The sequence below is a fragment of the Pelodiscus sinensis genome, chromosome 3, assembly GCF_049634645.1.
Source record: "Pelodiscus sinensis isolate JC-2024 chromosome 3, ASM4963464v1, whole genome shotgun sequence".
Classification (NCBI taxonomy): Eukaryota; Metazoa; Chordata; order Testudines; family Trionychidae; genus Pelodiscus; species Pelodiscus sinensis.
In genome coordinates this window covers 183,154,149-183,173,890 of record NC_134713.1, presented here as the reverse complement: position 1 = coordinate 183,173,890, position 19,742 = coordinate 183,154,149, and the positions used below count along the sequence as shown (strand labels likewise).

Sequence of the window (19,742 nt, the reverse complement as noted above, 5' to 3'; positions counted from 1 at the left end):
CTTTCTTCCTCTGAGTTTGATTTAGCAAGTCTTAACCAGACTTGCTAAATCAAACCCTGGAAGATCGATTGTGGAAGCGTCGATCTTCCATCTAGTGAAGACATGGCCTGAGTGGGTAAGGGTTAGAAAGAACAAATGACAGAGGAAGGAGGGATGGAGTGAGCAAGCTGGGGCCTCAAAGAAAGGGAGAGGCAGATTTGTTCAGTCAGAAAGTTGGCAATCCTTGAAATAGTTTTGCTTGATACAGGGAGGTTTTGAAATGCAGGCTCATGTCCACATATGAACTATGCAGAGTTAAAGTAACCAGACAATTCTAACTCCACCTCATTTCAGATGCCAAAGTTTTTGCCATGTTCCCTTCTTTTCATATAGAGTTTCAAAAAATGGGCAACTCACAGCAATGATTTTACATGTTTCCTGCATACATGTCTCATGCCTGATCCAGAACTCATTGAAATAAATAGGAGTCTTTTCTTTGGCTTTAGTGGGCTTTGGACCAAATGGTGTGCTGCTGTTTCATTACATTAAACTTTGTTCTTTTCACATGAATACTCCAATGATCTGTGAATATGAGCTTAGTTTATGGAGACTCACTAGCTCTGTTTAATAATAATTGAATAATTGGCTGCCACATTGAAGGTGGGATTGATTGCTTGAATATGCCATTTGTCTCATCAGAAACATGCAAGTTTTTTATGAGCATTGTGTTTGCCTGTATAGTGGAGTTAACTGTGGGACAATCGCTAAATGGCTAAGATTAAGCCATTTTGAATTCTGTGGTCACTGAAAAAAATAATCTTGTTATATATGGTTGAGGTTGCATAAGGTTTCTGTTCTCCCAGGTTATCACAGAGTTCATCATAGAATTATGGAGTGCTAGAACTGGAGGGAACCTTGAGAGATCATCAAATCCAGTCCCCTGCTCTCATGGCAGAACCAAGCACAGTCTAGGTCATACCTGACAGATGTTTATCTAACCCTGTTCTTAAATATCTCCAAAGATGGTGATTCCACAACCTCCCTAGGCAATTTATTCCAGTGGTTAACCATCCTGATAGTTAAGGAAGTTTTTCCTAATGTCCAACTTAAACCTCTCTTTCTTCAATTTAAGCCCATTGCTTCTTGTCCTATCATCAGAGGTTAAGGAGAATAATTTTTCTCCCTCCAGCCTTTTAAGTACTTGTATGCTATTACCACGTACCCTCTCAGTCTTCCCTTTTCCAGACTAAACAAACCCAATTCTTTCAGTTTTCCTTCATAGATCATATTTTCTAGGCCTTTAATCTTTATTCTTGTTGCTCTTCTCTGGACCTTCTCCAATTTGTCCACATCTTTCTTGAAATGAGGCACCCAGCACTAGATTCGCTGCAGTGGAGACCTAATCAACATGGAGAAGAGTGGAAAAATGATTTCTTGTGTCTTGCTCACAACACTCCAGTTAGTTTATCCCAGAGTCACGTTAGGTTTTTTTGCAACAGTGTCTCACAGTGGACTCATGTTTAGCTTGTGGTCCACTATGACCTCTAAATCCCTTTCTGCAGTACTCCTTCATAGGTAGTCATTTCCCATTTTGTATTTGTGAAACTGTTCCTCCCTAAGTAGAGTACTTTGCATTTGTCTTTATTTATCTTTGTCCTATTTACCTCAGACCATTTCTCCACTTTATTCAGATAATTTTGAATTATGACCCTCTCTTCCTAAGCACTTACAACCCTCCCTGTTTGGTATCATCTGCAAACTTTACAAGCATTCTGCCTATGCCATCATCTAAATCGTTAATGAAGATATTGAAAAGAACCGGTTTCAGAACTGATCCCTGCAGAACCCTACTTGTTATGTCCTTCCTAGCATGACTGAACCATTGATAAATGCTCTCAGAGAATAATTATGCAGCCAGTTATAAACCCACCCCATAGTAGCTCCATCTATGTTATATTTCCCTAATTTATTGATCTCCCTAGTTAGAGTAGTTTGGCTATATTTCCATTCTTTCAAGGGTTTCTTTGTACATTTCAACTGAAATTCTGAATTTCCTAGGTTTATAATATTTGGGTTTAGTTGTTTTTTTTAATTTACTTTAAATAATGATCTGTATCTCATGATGTCAAGTGTCGAAGATTGGTTATGTGGGGGAATTTCCTTAGTTTTTGTTAAATAGGCCTATATGGGGCAAAAGGGGTTTGAAAGAACATTTCTTCTTTCCCTCTGAGTCCCAGATGTGTGCAGGAGAGCAGACATATGTCTATGAACCTTAGCTGAGATCCTCTGGGCCTTCAATGTATGAACACTGTGGTGATCCTTTGGAGTTTTATCAGGGGACCTATAGCACTTTGGCAGCTTCTTGGGGTCCCCAAACCTCCTGTCTAGGGGTCCAAAGAAACATACAGTTCCTTATACTGTTGCAAATCTTAAGCAGTTCATTATTAAGTTTGCAGATGATACCAAACTGGGTGGGGTTGCAACTTCTTTGGAGGATAGGGACATAATTCAAAATGACCTTAGCAAGTTAGAGAAATGGTCAGAGGTAAACAGGATGAGGTTTAATAAAGAGAAATGCAAAGTGCTCCACTTAGGAAGGAACAATCAGTTCCATACATACAAGATGGGAAGCGACTGTCTAGGAAGGAGCATGGCAGAAAGGGATCTAGGGGTCATAGTGGACCACAAGTTGAATATGAGTCAACAGTGTGATGCTGTTGCAAAAAAAGCAAATATGATTCTAGGTTGTATCAACAGGTGTGTTGTCAGCAAAACTCGTGAAGTCATTCTGCCGCTCTACTCTGCACTAGTTAGGCCTCAGCTGGAGTACTGTGTCCAGTTCTGGGCGCCACATTTCAAGAAAGATGTGGAGAAATTGGAAAGGGTACAGAGAAGAGCAACAGGAATGATTAAAGGTTTCGAGAACATGACCTATGAAGCCAGGCTTCATGAACTGGGCTTGTTTAGTTTGGAAAAAAGAAGGTTAAGGGGGGAAATGATAGCGGTTTTCAAATATCTAAAGGGGTGTCTCAAGGAGGAAGGAGAAAATTTGTTCCTCTTGGTTACTGAGGACAGGACAAGGAGTAATGGGCTTAAAGTGCAGCAGGGGAGGTTTAGATTGGACATTAGGAAAAAATTCCTAACTGTCAGGGTGGTCAAATATTGGAATCAATTACCAAGGGAGGTGGTGGAATCTCCCTCTCTGGAGATATTTAAGAACAGGTTAGATAGACATCTGTCAGGGATGGTGTAGACAGAGCTTGGTCCTGCCTTGAGGGTGGGGGGCTGGACTCGATGACCTCTCGAGGTCCCTTCCAGTCCTATTATTCTATGATTCTATGATTAGAGGTTCTCCCCACTCCTATGTGATTTATGAAACTCATCAGAGCACCCACCTCCCAATGAGTATTCAGAGGTTCTTGCAGAACATCGAAGCTCCCAAATAGGCTCCCCGGGGCTCTGTCAAGCCAAAATAGACTTGTCTAGGGTAGAATTGCCAATGATCCCAGATTGGCCAGGAGTCTCCTGAAATTGGCTCGACCTTCCAGAGGCTACTGAAGCCAATACAAGGGATTTTAGATGCTAAAATCAGGCAGGGCTAAGGCAGACTATCTACAAACCCAGGCTCCGCACAACTCCTGGAAACAGCTGGCATGTCCAGCTCCTAGATTCAGGGGTGGCCAGGGAAGCTCTGTGTCCTGCCCCCTCCTGAGTGGCAACTCTGCAGCTCCCATTGGCTGGGAACTGCAGCCAATGGGAGCTGCAGGAGCAGTGCCTGCAGGCAGGGACAGCTCACAGAGCCACCTTGCTGCCCGTGAGCTTATGAGCTGGACATGTTGGCGACTTCCAGGAGCTGCCTGAGGTAAGTGCCACCTCATCTGAGCCTGCACCCCAAAACCTCAAGCCCTAGCCCTGAACCCCACCTTGTACTCCAAACCCTTCCTCCCCTGTGCCACCCCAAACCCCAACCTCCAGCCCTAGCCCTGAACCCCATCTTGCACCTCAGACCCTCCATCCCCTGTGCCACCCCAAACCCCATCCCCAGAAAACATCCCCTCAGGTGCTGTGATCATACCACATGAACACCATGATGCCACATGCACATCCTGCCCCCTCCGGCATGACCTCACATGCACCGTGAGTGTAGGGTCATACCGCATAGAGGGCACTGTTTAGCAGAGCACGCCACTCTTGCTGGCCTCACACACACACCGTGCACAGAAGGTTACACCGGGGAGGCAGAGTGGCAGTGCACTCTCCAAAATGGCATCCTCCAATCCAGATACTGCACAAAATAATGTCTAGTTTTATGTCAGTGTTGAACTGGGGACAAACCACACAAAAAACAAGACTGACTGGCTTAAAGCCACATGAATGGCCTGCCTAGCTGGGAATAAGAGGCAGAGCCAGAGTTGGGCAATGTTGGGACCTGGGTATCAGAACCACCAATACCCCAATAGGGAGAGGATTCAGGGCACAGGTAGAGGGGGAGGTAAGAGGGGACAGACTCTTTGGGGAATCACCACCTGCTCCCTTTGACCTCCCCTGGATGCCCAAATGTTCCAGCTTACTCCCTGCTCTCACCTGCTCCCCTTTGCTCCTTTCCCTAGTCTCCCTGCATTTTTTTCAGGACTCCAGGCTACTTTTACGTAGCCTTTCTGTGGCCCTGAGGAGGAGTAGGAATAGGAATGTATGCGTGAGCTTGCGCGCTCAGGGCCAGAGGGTTGGGGGAACTTTAAAAGGGATGTAGTAGAACAGGGAGGCATTAGGGGTGTAAAATCCCATTGAAAATGTAACCAGCTAAACTAGATGTTTAACCGGTTAACTGATGCGCCATGACGTGGCACTGTGGGCTCAGCCAGGTTAAAGCAGTTGCCAGGCATCGTGGGCTGGGGGTTGCTCTGGCCCAGACAGTCAAGACCCACCATTCTGCACCATGGGTAGAGGGCTGCTCCGGCCCGGCCAGGCTGGAGTGCCCCTCACTCACAGCACAGTACAGTGGGCCCAGCTGGTTGGAGGCCCCCTACCTGCAGCGAGCATTGATTGACTGGTTACCCCGGTAAGCATGCCAGTAAGGTAATGCTTAGTGGGTAACTGGGAAACTGTTTACATCGTCTCCATCCTGGCAAATAGCTCAATTTAGGTAACTTATCATTCATTGTTTCCTGCTTCCCATTCCCATGCTAGTATCTGCTTAAAAAAAAAAGTGCTCAGCCTCTCTAACAGTGGTGACCATGAGGTGTTTTTTTGTTTTTTGTTTTTTTACTGCGTTGTAATTTATAAACAGCTTGTGTGATTAACCTTGGTTCTGGTAAGAAATATATCCTCTTCCCAAACCTTCGGCTTATATCTTCAGGTCTTTTTCTTCAAGGAAGATGGCTAGAGACCTATATTTTCTTTAATGAGAACTTAAATGTCCAGTAGCCATTTGACAGCCTATATCAAAGTGGGTTGAGCTGAGGATCTTAAGGGTGCATCTTGACTGTGGCACTATTTTGGGGTACTGAAAGTATCCCAAAATAGCAACTCCACATCTTTAAATGTGCCCTCTATTTCCCGAAATGTGCCCTCTATTTCCCAGTGTCCCTGTAACCCTCATTCCGCAAGGTTTAAGGGTATGTCTACACTACCCCGCTAGTTCGAACTAGGAGGGTAATGTAGGCATACCGCACTTGCAAATGAAGCCCGGGATTTGAATTTCCCGGGCTTCATTTGCATAAACTGGGCGCCGCCATTTTTAAATCCCTGCTCATTCGAACCCCGTGCCGCGCGGCTACACGCGGCATGAACTACGGGGTTAGAACGAGCAGGGATTTTAAAATGGCGGCGCCCAGTTTATGCAAATGAAGCCCGGGAAATTCAAATCCCGGGCTTCATTTGCAAGTGCGGTATGCCTACATTACCCCGCTAGTTCGAACTAGCGGGGTAGTGTAGACATACCCTAAGGGATTTGTTGGATTAGTGCCTTATTTTGAAATTTGGCGCTGTCTACACAGCGCCATATTTCAAAATAAGCTCTTTCAACCTAGGCTCAGAATAAGCTACACAATTTGCATAGGCAAATTGCATAGCTTATTCTGACAGAAGGGTGCTGTCTCGACCCGCGTTTCCCAATTTTATTTTGCCATGGAACCCTTTTAAATTCAAAATAATTTTGTGGAACCCCTAATAACAGTCTAATATATGGACATCAGTGCTGAGTAGTGACATCATCATCCCCACTTTCTGGCTAATCTGTCATTATACAGGGACACTTTGGCTGTGTCTGGACTGGCCAGTTTTTCTGGAAAATCAGCCACTTTTCCGGAAAAACTTGCCAGCTGTCTACACTGGCCGCTTGAATTTCCACAAAAGCACTGACTTCCTACTGTAAGAAATCAGTGCTTTTTGCGTAAATACTATGCTGCCCCCATTTGGGCAAAAGTCCCTTTTGCGCAAAACTTTTGCGCAAAAGGGCCAGTGTAGACAGCTGAGATTTGTTTTCCGCAAAAAAGCCCCGATTGCGAAAATGGCGATTGGGGCTTTTTTGCAGAAAAGCGCGTCTAGATTGGCCACGGACGCTTTTCCGCAAAAAGTGCTTTTGCAGAAAAGCGTCTGTGCCAATCTAGACGCTCTGTTCCGAAAATGCTTTTCCGTTAAAAGCATTTGCAGAAAATCATGCCAGTCTAGACGTAGCCTTATTGTGGCAAACACAAATGGAAATTGTTTTCAATAAAATTCATAAATGCTTAAATATTAATTATTTTTAATAAAATGTTATTGTAATGGAATGACCCTTATTTTTGTTTTGCGGAATCCCAGGATTCCTCAGAATACCATTTGCGAAACTCAGGTCTAGTCACACCCCTAGTGACGTTACCATCCTTGTTAATACTTTTTCCTTTGTGATCAAGTAGTCTTGTAGTGCTGAACTAGAGCTGAACTTTTAATTTCTCTTTTATTTTGGTTTTCTTTTGTTTGCTACAAAGTGTGTGGGGGAAGTTCAAAGACCGTTAGAGCTCTGTTAAGCATCTGACTATTTAGAGAGCTATAACTCTTCTTGTCTGATTTGCCTAATATTTGGTAAAAAATTCTATATCTACCGCAGACCTAGGCTACTAATTTTAAGGGTGATTCTTATTTTAGTTTAGTTTAGTTTATTTTTGTGGATTATCAATTTAGGGCTAAAAACAAGCTAATAATAGAAATTCAGTTGTAACCTTAACTATAGGGCAGCTACAGCCTCAGCCATAATCTTTTAGAGGGTATGTCTACACTACCCTCCTAGTTCGAACTAGGAGGGTAATGTAGGCATACCGCACTTGCAAATGAAGCCCGGGATTTGAATTTCCCGGGCTTCATTTGCATAAGCGGGGAGCTGCCATTTTTAAAATCCCGCTGGTTCGAACCCCGTGCAGTGCGGCTACACGGGGCTCGAACTAGGTAGTTCGAACTAGGATTCCTATTCCGAACTACCGGTACACCTTGTAGGAATCCTAGTTCGAACTACCTAGTTCGTGCCGCGTGTAGCCGCGCTGCACGGGGTTCGAACCAGCGGGGTTTTAAAAATGGCGGCTCCCCGTTTATGCAAATGAAGCCCGGGAAATTCAAATCCCGGGCTTCATTTGCAAGTGTGGTATGCCTACATTACCCTCCTAGTTCGAACTAGGAGGGTAGTGTAGACATACCCTGAGTCTTATTCATATCACCAAGGCATCTGAGTCCATCCATTTTTTTTCCTCTTCTTTGGGGAACTTATTGTACAAAAACTAATATAAAGAATTGGGCCTGGGGTTCTGGTTTGAAGATGATGTGCATAACCGGGGTTCAAAAAAGAGCTAGATAAATTCATGGAGGATAGATCCCTCAATGACTATTAGCCAGAATGGTCAGGTATGATGTCCCTAGTCTCTGACAAAAGCTTGGAATGGGCATTAGGGGATGGATCACTTGATGATTACCTGTTCTGTTCATTCTCTTGGAGCACCTGGCATTGGCAGAAGACAAGTTACTAGGCTAGATGGACCTTTGGTTTGACCCAGTACGTTCATTCTGACAGCTAGTGGGAGGGAATTTGATAGAGGTGGATCACAGTTTGAGAAAGTCAGATCAGTTGCACCTGCAAGTTTTACTCTAAGCACAGGCAACTTCCTCACAGCTGGGGACCAATGTCGTAAGGATCATTTGCCTAGAGACAGAAGTCTCTGGCCATAATGTTAATTAGAAAGGGTCCCTCTTCCAAAATCTAGAGCCAAGTGCTCAGAAGAGAAGTATAAATAATTCAGACTTAAGAACCTTCCTTCAGCCAGATGAGCATATGGCATCCCTATGGGATGATGTTCAGGTTCCTCACATCAGCAGAAAGAGCTGGACAAATTGTCATTCTGGTATCATGAGCACAATGATGTGTAGCCTTTGTGGCTTGGGATCAGATTGTGACTGAGCCTTTCATGGCCACATAGGGACCATCACCCACCTTGCATGTTAACTGAATGGCATTCAATAATTGCATTCCCTGTGCTATCCCCTGGGGGTGAAGACACTGCTCCCACAGTGGGCCTGTGGGGGTAGATATTGCCTCAAAGGAATGAGCAGGAACTGGGGCCATGACAGAGCAAATGGGGTGCAATGATGGGGACGCTTCAGCTTGCACTGTCCTATTCACTGAGATGCTTGGGGAAGGATTGTATTTCCCCGAGGTAGCATTCCTCACAGAGCTCTGCCTGAAGCAATCCACTCTGCTTCGCTCTCACCGCCAGCCAGTGGCTAAATGCAATGCGCTCTGTACTATGAGACAAGAAATGACTTTTTAATGTCACACCTGTCCAGTTTTTTATTCCTACAATTCATAGTACTATCATATTTTTTAAAAGATCATATTATTTCTATGTTTTACAAAAAGACTGTATAGCCTTGGAGCTCAGGAGACCTGGAATCTGTTCTTGACTCTGCCACTGGTGTGCTGAGAGACCTTGGGCAAGTCATTTCATCACGCTATGCCTCTGCATTACCATCTGTAAAAATAGGACTAATTATATTTAGCTCCTTAGAAATCACCTTAAGATCTATATATCAGTGCTCGATATTTGTATATTGTATTTTACAGCATTTTGACCATGAAGACCAATATATAAGTGCTAAGTATTATTTGATTACAGCTCTGCCAACTGCTCTAAAGTTCTGTTCTAAGGGAGTTTACAAGTTTATGGATGATAGCTGATTTGTTTACCTTGGAGTTCAAAACAGTCCCTGTTCAGACTTGAGAAAGGTTAAAAAGTTTGTGTTTTCTGATGGTCAGATCCCAATGTGAACCCTTAAATAAAGTATGGATTTGATGGGTTCATGCTCATTTACATGGATTTAAACCTGTTGGATGGTATTAAAAATGGAACTAAGCTGTAACTCTGGAACAGCAATAGAACTCTGATCTCAAGACATCTATTTGCCCTTTCTTATAGGCAGCTACTCTTATAATAACAGAGAGGCAGGTGTCAGAAAGATACACGCATAAGGCCTCACTTCTGCTTCCTTTATTGAACAACTCTGATCTCAGGGAAACTTTTGATGATCCAAAGTATAAAATAGAATTGGACTGTTTCCTATAGAAATCACTACTGCTAAGATGAGTTGACCCCTGACTCCTTGATCACAAGAGACAGGTTCAGTCAATCAGAGCCACAGAAGAAATAATGTAACATGTGACTTCCTCTGTGCAACTTATCCCAATGAGCCAGATTGAAACTCTGACTACATCATGAAGAGCAGTTCAGATTCTGAATATATCCTGGGCAACAATCATATCCAAGGAGAGCAAAAAACTTCTCGTGTGTTGATGTGAACCAAATTCACTAGAACCACTACTGTTTTGTGAACACATTTTGAACTCAGTGCTTCTGTTAGGACTATTACTGAGACTAGAAAAAGGATTTTCTTAAAAAAAAGAAAAGATAAAGTACTTTGGAAGCCAAGTTTTAGTATTAAGGATTTTCCCCCCTTTTGGACAAATTGCAGTCCTCATGAAAGCCTATACAACGTCAGCTGTAGTGGTACATAGTGTAGTGAACTTTGCTAGAATAATGCATTTGAAAAATGAATACAAATCCACGTGTAACTTTATACCCCAGAGTACTCAGTCTTTCATCTTTCATTAGCAGATATAATACATTATCGGACAGTGCCCAATGCAGTTGCTTAGGGAAACATTTAACCAAAGAATCCTCTTCCAGGCAAATTAAACTGCTGCAGTTTTACAGAACTTACTTTAACTGGAACTGTTCCTTTCAGCTGTAAAAGCAAATATGTAACATGGAAAAAAGTATCATTTTATCAAAACAGACAGAACTGTTCCAGCTGCTGATATTAAGGTAAAAATAGCAAGGTTAAATGTTAAAGAAACTCCAACTGTATATTTATAACTACAAAGAAGGAGTTAGACCAATCAAGTTGGAAAATAATTCTTAGAAAAAGATCCTTATTTTACTTCTAAGTAGAAAATTTATTTTCCCCTCTTGCTCATGATTGAATACAGTGGAAACAGTTTCCCTTGATAACAAATACATAAGTAATGTGTGGCACTTCCTGCCTCAGCATCTTGTAGCTCACAAAAGTTTCCATGGCCAGATTTTAATGCTCAGAGTGCTAATAATGTCTGCTAGTCAGCCTTCCTACTGTTCAGAAAATTTCACTCCTGTGGCTTCTTGGCTTGTTTTGAGAAAATCACTGTAGAGGTTAGTGAACTTTTCAATGTGTTGGTATTTGAAAGAAAGAAAGAAAGAAAGAAAGAAAGAAAGAAAGAAAGAAAGAAAGAAAGAAAGAAAGAAAGAAAGAAAGAAAGAAAGAAAGAAAGAAAGAAAGAAAGAAAGAAAGAAAGAAAGAAAGAAAGAATCCCCATTCATGCCACCATTTGCATGACCATTTACACTGGAATTGAACTGGTTTTGAAATGTCCATATTAAAATGGAATTCCTTTGATTTTATAACATATCTTGAAAAACATAGAACATTAAATGAAAAGATGCTTAAAACAATGCTGGGGTTTTGTTCCAGAGAAACATTTGGGCACTTTCACTGGGAAAGGAGGTTAAAAGGTTGTCAATGCTTTCTCCAGGGGCTCCGTCTGACAGTGAACATGTGTTTCCTCCCTTTAATCGGCTCGCCAGTAGCCAGAAAGCTGCTTGTTTTCTGCAGAGGTTGTCAAAAATGATTTCAGTCTGGAGACGATGAATGATAAAAGAGGTTTTCAAACACAGTTTTGCACTGTAGCATTTGCAGTCCCAGAGAGGATGGATTGTATTACAATCTCAGTGCAAAGGGCCATGTTCCTGAAGCAAGAAAACAGTGCCTCGTTCAACCTGTTTGATGCTTCCAGTTATCTTTCACAGCTGAAAAATATAAGCCAGGCCACAATACAAATAAAAAAATAAAATCATCCCAGAAGTTTGTCCTTCCTCGCTGGCAAATTAAGTGCTTTTTTTACTTAGTTAAGACTGTTTTCTTCATACAGACTCTGGGAGTTCTGTTTCCTTTAAGTGTTTACAGAAATATTTGTTGTTTTTCCTCTGAATATTTTTATATTGGGCCCAAACTGGCTCCTGTTGGACTAAATCATAAAAATCTTTCAAGGAATATTGAGACCACAATCAAAGTGTCTGATAACTGTGAAGTCAGCTTCTTAGGTGGTGCTCAGCATCTTAAAGATCAGAGGAACTCTAGGCATTCAGAAGAACAATTATTCATTTTCAGAGAAAGAGTTAGAAAACCAGGAGGACAGCCTTCTAAAAATATTTTTCCTCCTGCAGAATAGTGCCAAATCCAGAAGTCATTAGTTTTCCCTAAGGATAATAGACCAGATTGTGTTGTTGCTTACACCAGCGTGGACTAATTCCAGACTTACACTAGTATTACTGAGATCAGTATGTACCTCTGAGAAGGGACATAGGAATTAAAGAAAAATGAGGTTTGAAAATACTGAATACATTACATTATTTAAGTAGTTTCTTTCTTTCTTTCTTTCTTTCTTTCTTTCTTTCTTTCTTTCTTTCTTTCTTTCTTTCTTTCTTTCTTTCTTTCTTTCTTTCTTTCTTTCTTTCTTTCTTTCTTTCTTTCTTTCTTTCTTTCAGAAAGCTCTGTGCAATTCCTGATCTGCAGCTCTTTTTCAGATATTGTCCTTTTACTTACATCATGGGGCTGCTAACAGGAACTTCCTGTTTAGTTGCTGCATTAAAAGGAACTACATAAACAAGAGATTCCTAGCAATGAGAAAATGTTAAGCACAGACGGTTTTTATTATTATCTTTTGAATCTTATACATGGAGGAGATTTAATTCCCTTTTTTCCCCTGTTGGTCATGACCAAATTCCATAGCATTTCCAGAGCACTGATTTATATTCCATTCTTTATTATTTCTGACAATACTTTAAATACTTTGACTTCAGTTTTATGCCAACAAAGACAGGCTGTCAGGCAGCAACTGTATCCCACAGAACCAAAAATTGAATATACACTCAAAGCATATTTAGGAAACTAGAATACAGAACTGGACAACATCTTTTTTTCATCAGATTCAAATTACCATTTAACCTGCATAAGGATGTCACTGTAAGCCCACTCTGCATGTGCAATCAGCATAGACATCTCTTTTTCAGGTGCCAAAAAGCTTTATAACAGGTGCACAGAGAATTTGATAACCTTCGAGAAGTCTTTCCAAAGCCAACACTAGATAATACCCATATACAAAAAGCCCCCACCTGCCCCAATAATGGCTATGCCACATTCTTTTTAGTTATATTTGTCCTGCATCTTGGAAATGTAAAGCACCATATCAGCACAAAATGTTATCCTGACCTTCACTTTTTTTAAATTTGACACGTCTGAACTTTTTTTTTTTTTTAAAAGAAGACGTACACAACTATGAAAAGATTGAACTCCTACTCTTTCTTATCCTGAAATATTTGGCTAATGTCATAGAGATTTGTCTAAGTGGGTTCAGTCAACTGTTTTCAGTCTATTATAGATCATAATCCCTATTCAAGATGAAGTGCACTGCAGCCTAATGAATGTGGTAATGGAATCCTTGTGTATGTTTTTCCACAGCAGGGTGCAGATTAGCATAAGTGTCATATTCTGTTGGCATGCCTGCTATTATATCTGAGGCGTTGCACACACTGGGAATTTTTCAGCTGGATAATAATAAGATGAATATGGGTATATACATGCACATAGAGCACACTGACTAGAAAGTGATCTATAATAAATCTCACCTGGAAGGGTCTTTATGATAGATTAGTTTGCAGTTTGGCTTAAAAATGCAATGTTTAAGCCAAGAGTAAGGTAACACGAGTACAAAAGAATTAGATTACATTTCATGCACAGTTTTAAAGAATGTTGTCATTTAGGGCTGCAGAGCGCTGGAGAATAGTCTGTAGATCTTATAGTTTTATGTATTCATTGCAAGTTCAAAGCTCAGCTCAGACGTCACTTGTTCAAAGCGGATTGTTCTAAAGATGCCACATAGATAAAGGAAATCTTCTTGATTGTAAAACAACAGTGCACTTCCATCCTTAGACAATCCTAGTCTGGCTGCCAAATAAAGAAAAATACTACCCTAATCTCAAAGGGACTTCATTTTTACCTGTTGGACAGTCCTTATTTGAAAGAAGAGCACAGTTTAATGCAATGTACTTTAATAAAAACTGAATCTGGAAGAAGTTCATTTTGTACTGAAATTTGTAACAATACAGCTTGCAATAGGATGTCTCTAAGGCCATGACTATATTAGGAAAGTATTTTGAAATTACTAAATTCAACTTAATAACTCACAATTTAACAACATTGAACTAGCGTATCCACACTGTGGGGAAGCCTCAAAATTAGTCTGAGGCAGGCTCCATTAATATGGACGTGCTACCTTGGACTTAGAGCCCCAGGAAGCACTGGGGAGTAATTACTTTGAATTACTCTGAGGAGTGATTATTTCAAAATAGCGGTCTTGTAGCATCTACACTACCTTTATTTCCAAATAACTATTTTGGAATTAGCATTACTCCTGATGCAGGAGTACAGATTTTGAATTCCGCTGCCTGTTATTTTGAAATAACAGTCTTGGTAGTGTGGATGCGCCACTTATAAATTCGACTTGGTGGGATAGTTATTTTGGAATAAAGTCCTAGTGTAGACCAGGGCTAAGTAGAGCACTACATAGATTTCAGTCTCCATTACAACTCTATGAACTGAACTTTTATTTGAGTTTAAGCATGCATCTTTAATTACTTATGTGATTTATTTTTAATAGGGTTAGAGAAACTCCTGATGAATCCTTTTTCACATCACATGGGAAAGACAGTGCTGCCTATGATTAGTCCTAGAATTTATTACTTGATTATGAAAAGTGCAAGTCTGAGAAATTCATCCCACTTAAGCAGTGGTTTAGTGTGAATAATCAAAGAGGTTTTCCTGGCACACAGGAGGTATCAATATATATAGACTAGCGTAGAAAAGCGTATCTTCATGCTTTTAAGAATGGTGGCATGGTAACAGCTTAAGCATATTAATCAGTCTGAGGTAAGTGCTGCTTCTGTATTATATTTTAATCTGATTCTGTCTGCTGTGTTAAAGAAATTATACCTTTGGCTGAAATAACATTTAGACAAGAAATTGTTTGCCAAGTGAATAAGACAATCAACCCAGTCATTTAGAATTGTGGATTAACTATGAACCTTACTTACCTTTATTATCAGTTCATTTCTATCTAATCATCATAACTCAAAGTATTTAAACCTCCCTGAAAAGAGAAGTGAATAGAACCACCTTAATATTTGTTCTGGATTTAGTCTAGAGTTACTTTCCTTTAAAAAGGCCTATCTATTATAGCAGGTCACCATTCTGATCTATTTTTCTTGAGGACTAAGACTTCAGAGCACTGTGCTAATATCACTGATGCAATGTTGTTACAAGAATTATACTCTAGTGCTTTCTAACATCATGAAAGTAGAATGACCTTCTCAAAACTCAGAGAAATCTGTGTCCTTATCATGTGCCTCTATATTAGCAAGAACCAGTTTTCTAACAATGCAACAAAGCTCATTAAAAAAAATCCCACCGACTATTAAAAGAATGTAAATTGGAGTTTTCACTGAAGTTCAAGCATCCTTTACAATCACACTGCCCGTTCCTTTGAATGTGGTATAAAGAAGCTGGGTGGCAAATGTATTTAAGACTCTGAGGAAAAGGGCTGTTAAGTCGACCTTGGTAACTTAACTGAAACAGTATACGTGTAAATCCATTGCAAATCCCTGGCCTTTTACAACTTCTGTCCCAATGGAAATCAGATCACAGAACTGTTTACAAGAGACTACGATTCATTTGGATAAAGAGCCATGACAGCAGCCCCCACTATTATTTGAAATTTTAGTAACCTAAGCTTAAATAAATATTCTAAAAGCAAAATAATAAGGATTAGGTAATTATTATGAGCTAATTACTTACTATATTTCATACTTCAAATAGGTGAGAAATTTCACGGTAAATATCAGCTTTTGTCATTTTGCAATCTGTTGTAAATTTTTATTGTTTAAAGAGACATCAACATTTCTATTTTATCTTTTTTTTATTATTTCTCATAGCTTGAACTGTAGTATTTTAAACTGCTGGAAGTAGTGCCATAAAATATTTTACTACGTTGTTTAATGTATGAGCTAATCCTTAGTTAATGGTCAATTTTTGCTATTTTGAGAGAGTGAAAGGGAATGGGGGTGAAGGAAAGGGAGAGGAGAAATAAATAAAAAGTCCTGGTCACATTTAACTGAAATCCCTTTCACTGAAACTATCTGAACCAGACCAAAGGAGGATGATTTAAAGAGATAGTTTCAGTATTTTCAGTAACATTCTTGGCAATAATATTACATTTTAATCCGTACTTCAATTAATCTTCCCCAAATATTTTATAAACATAAGTTTGGACAGAGCTGTATGGAACTCATGTAAGGTTTTTTTCACCCACATCACTTTGAAATATTTACTGCAAACAGATGTAACAGTACTGTTAGCTAGAAGAATTAAAGCCCTTTCTTGAGGAAATAATTATTTTACAATCAATAACTGTGAGCTAGAAGATATGTAGAATTCCTCAATTTTTAACTGTAAACTAATGATTTCACTCAGAGAAGACCTTGGACTCCCCAAAACACACAAACACATATTATCCCTCTTTGTCTGTACTGTGCGTGTGTGTATGTTACACATCATCCAAGATCAGTTCTAAATGAAATTAGGCTTTGGCACTGCTGAGTGTACTCATAACCACCTTCTCCTTCCTTTTTTGGTGATATGGCCCAATTGGTTCCTAAGCAACCAATCTGGTCCCAACCCTAAGTAACACCCACTAAATTGCAGCAGTGCGCTGAGCAATTTGTCCTTATTCAGTGCCAGGCCTGAATACAATTCATAAAAAATGCCTGTTCATCTTATTTCTCTCTTTCTGGCTGTTCAAGACAAACTCTTTGCCTAGTATGGTAAGATATGGAAATGTATTGCTAAATAATGTGACTGATATTTGTGACCCACAAAATGCTGTATTACTTAACAGCAGTGTATGGAGAGGATTAGATTGTGTTGCCTCCCGCAAGCTTCCCCATACCAGCTATTACTAGGGCTGTAGTGCATTGACTGGCAGGTCAGGGGCATTCTTGTTGGACTCCTGACTCCTGAGAGCCTTTCTCTCTCTTCCTTAGGCAGGAGGAAAGGCAGTGTTGCCTAGTGGATAGAGTGCTGGAATCAGACTTGGGAGGGTCGGGTTGTATTCCTGATTAGTCAGGTGGGTGACTTTAGACAAGTCATTTGACCTCCCTATGTCTCATTTTTCCCACATGTCAAATGGAGACAATGATGCTTCTTTGGATGGTGCTTTGAAATCTATCGATAAGAAGAGCTAGGTGTTTATTATTATTGTTGTTGTGGCTTTGTCTGCATTGGCTATTAACTGGCAATGGATGTAGCTGCAGTGTAGGAAAGCCAAGCTTTTCACCCATGGAACTTTCCCTGGTTTCAAACTGAAGTTGCATTTCTGTCTGTGCTTGGAGTTTACTCTGGTGCAGCTATTTCAGTACTTGGCTGTCAGTGGCTGGAATACAGACAAATTCCCAGCACAGATAATTTTTTCACACTTGTTATTGGGTTACCCGACTTGTGGTACGTCCACAGTCTCTATGCCAATAGGAACAGGATTTGCATCCCATTTCCTAGATGTCAGATACCCCCTTAGTCTTCTCCCATGTTTTTCAAACTAAGACAATGGTAATGTAAAGATGAATATTTTGCCTAAATAAGACCTGCCTGCAGAATTTTGTGTGAATGGCTGAGGATTAAAGGTTACTAATGCTACCAAAACCTCAATGCAATTGCCTGTCAGGTAAACCATATTTTCCCTTCTGGCAGGGCTCTGGTTTCTTTAACCTCTAAGGGACTGAACCCTCAAAATGATTGTAATTTACAAGAGCATAGGTCAGGCAGAGGCTGGCTATCCCCTAGTGGAGAGAATGGATGCCAGTATTTTCAATCACCTGTTCCGATTTATCTCACTAACGGCTGAATTCTCCACTCACTTCCAGTGGCTTTACAGTGCTAACATGTCTTGAATGGGGTTTTCCCTGATTTACATTAATGAAGATGATGGGAGAATCAGGCCTGAGGATTCAGTCCTGCCAAGTGCTTTAATTCTGAAGTCAGGGGTGTCTTCATTTTAAAATTAAGCACTTACTAAAGTGCTTTGAGGGATAAGGGCCAGAATGCTTAGTGCCTGCCAGAATTGGGCCCTAAGGCCTTAGCTGAACTATTCGGTACTTTGCGGTTCCTATTTATTGTGCATGACCTATCCTACTGTGGAACTCAACCTGCTCCAAAGGCCAGACCCCAGGTGGGCTACATGGTTGTTCCTGGGAGCTGGGGGTGTGAAGAATTAAAGCAACTTTATAGGCATGACTCAAGCCTAAAGCTGGAGTAGCCTCGGAGTTGTATGCCTTGGAATGACTAGGAGATCTGCCTCGTGATTAATTCTTGCCCCACGTCCTGGTTGAGCGGCAACAGCCTGGGTTCTGTTTTCTGCAGGGGTGCACACTAAGGATGTAAAAGGCTAGTCGACTATCCAATAAGCATTAGCTAGTTGACTAGTCGATATCTATGAGACAGAGGCAGCAAAGGCGGGGGGAAGGAGTACTTCAAAGTGGCAGTGCTGCACAGTAGCGCTGCCACTTTGAAACCCCAAGGCGGCTTTTTAAAAGAGCAGCCACTGCACAACTGATCCGCGGATCAGCTGTGCGGTGGCTGCCTCTTTAAAATGCTTCCTGTGCATCTTTCAAAGGGGCAGCCATGGAGCCTGGGTCCCCAGCTCACCCTGGGCTCCATGGCTTCCCCTTTGAAACTGCCATCTCCACCTGTTTTAAAGGGGCAGTGGAGCCCGGGGTCAGCTGGGGACTCCCCAGCTGACCCCGGGCTCCTAGCGGCATGCTGTGTACCATGGAGCTTAGGGTCAGCAGGGGACTGTGAGTTCCCCGCTGACCCTGGGCTCTATGGCTTTGAAATACACAAGAGGCCCCATTGGTTAGTCTTGTGCATTTCAAAGCAGGCAAGCCGTGTGCAGCCAGGAGTCAGCAGGACTTCCTGCTGGCCCTGGGCTGTATGCGGAGTTCTGCATTCCTCCTTTGAAATGTACAAGCGGGGGCTCTTGTACATTTCAAAGGAGGAATGCAGAAGTGCCTATCGACTAGTCGACTAGTTAATAGACATTCCGTCGACTAGTCAATTAACCATATTTTAACATCCTAAGTGTACACACCTCTATGCAGCTCTCTCTCCAAATCTTTTCCTCCCTGAGCTGTAGCACCCAGAGCAACACATCATTCCCCTCTTCCCTCAATAATGTGAACATAAATCCCTAATAGGGACCATTTAGCATTTTCCTCTAGCATCAGATAAATGTGACACTATCTCTGCTGTCATTATGCTTTACTAATTTTAGCTCAGATGTACTTTTTATTTCTTCAGGAGAGCCATAAAACCTTCTACCAGCATCACATTTTATTCCTCTTTGAAGCCGAAACAAATTAGCAAAGTTGAGAACTTTATTTTCAGAGTTTATTAAGCCCTTAACAGTAAATCCTTTTCTCACGTTCCAGATGTTGTGGTTTTCTTGACCTCAGTTTGTATTTCCCTGTGATGTGAAAAAGCTAACATCTTATTCTGACCTGACCAATTTCTTCTAAGAGCCAGGCAAGGTCAGACATAACTAGACTGCTAGAACACTTGGGGATAGTCAGAAACAGAAGGCTAACATCATTATATTGGTATGATACTTAATTTCCAGTCATTATCCAGGGCTTCAGTGTCTTAGAGCACTGATCTCTGAAATGCTACCTTTGCAAATTAAATGCATTTTACTAATATATTTTTCATCCACTTCCTTTTCTCCTGAGTGCTTTAAGTTTTTCAGGTAGCAGTCACCTCCACTTGATCATGTAAAAAATGCAGCCCTTGAATAAATAAAGCATGCTATATAGGAAACGTTTCTAAGTCTGTACAAATGTATTTTTTTTAGGCTTTGCGCATGCTCAAACATTCTGCTTTTGAGCAGCCCTGTTCACTTCTGTGTAGTTAATCACCTGTATAAATTTAAGCAAAAATATAACTCTTGGCAGGTTCAGAGCCTTGCCTTCCTTTGGAAGATCCTTGCTTATCTCCTTTTTTGATACACTGAATGTATCCATTCTCTTTCATTCTATGGTGAATCATTTGAA

The 19,742-nt window shown here is 41.0% G+C and overlaps 1 long non-coding RNA gene across 5 annotated transcripts in view; it reads left to right on the top strand.

Moving 5' to 3' along the window:
• Nucleotides 1-19,742, top strand: part of LOC106731379 (uncharacterized) — a 319,644-nt gene that overhangs the window by 261,758 nt on the left and 38,144 nt on the right. The window contains exon 1 of one of the 5 annotated variants that reach the window (XR_012903015.1): nt 16,366-16,466. The exons of the other annotated variants lie outside the window; for them this stretch is intronic. This is a non-coding gene — a long non-coding RNA (uncharacterized LOC106731379). Of the gene's footprint in view, nt 1-16,365; nt 16,467-19,742 lie in introns of those variants that run through there. 5 annotated transcript variants of the gene reach the window in all.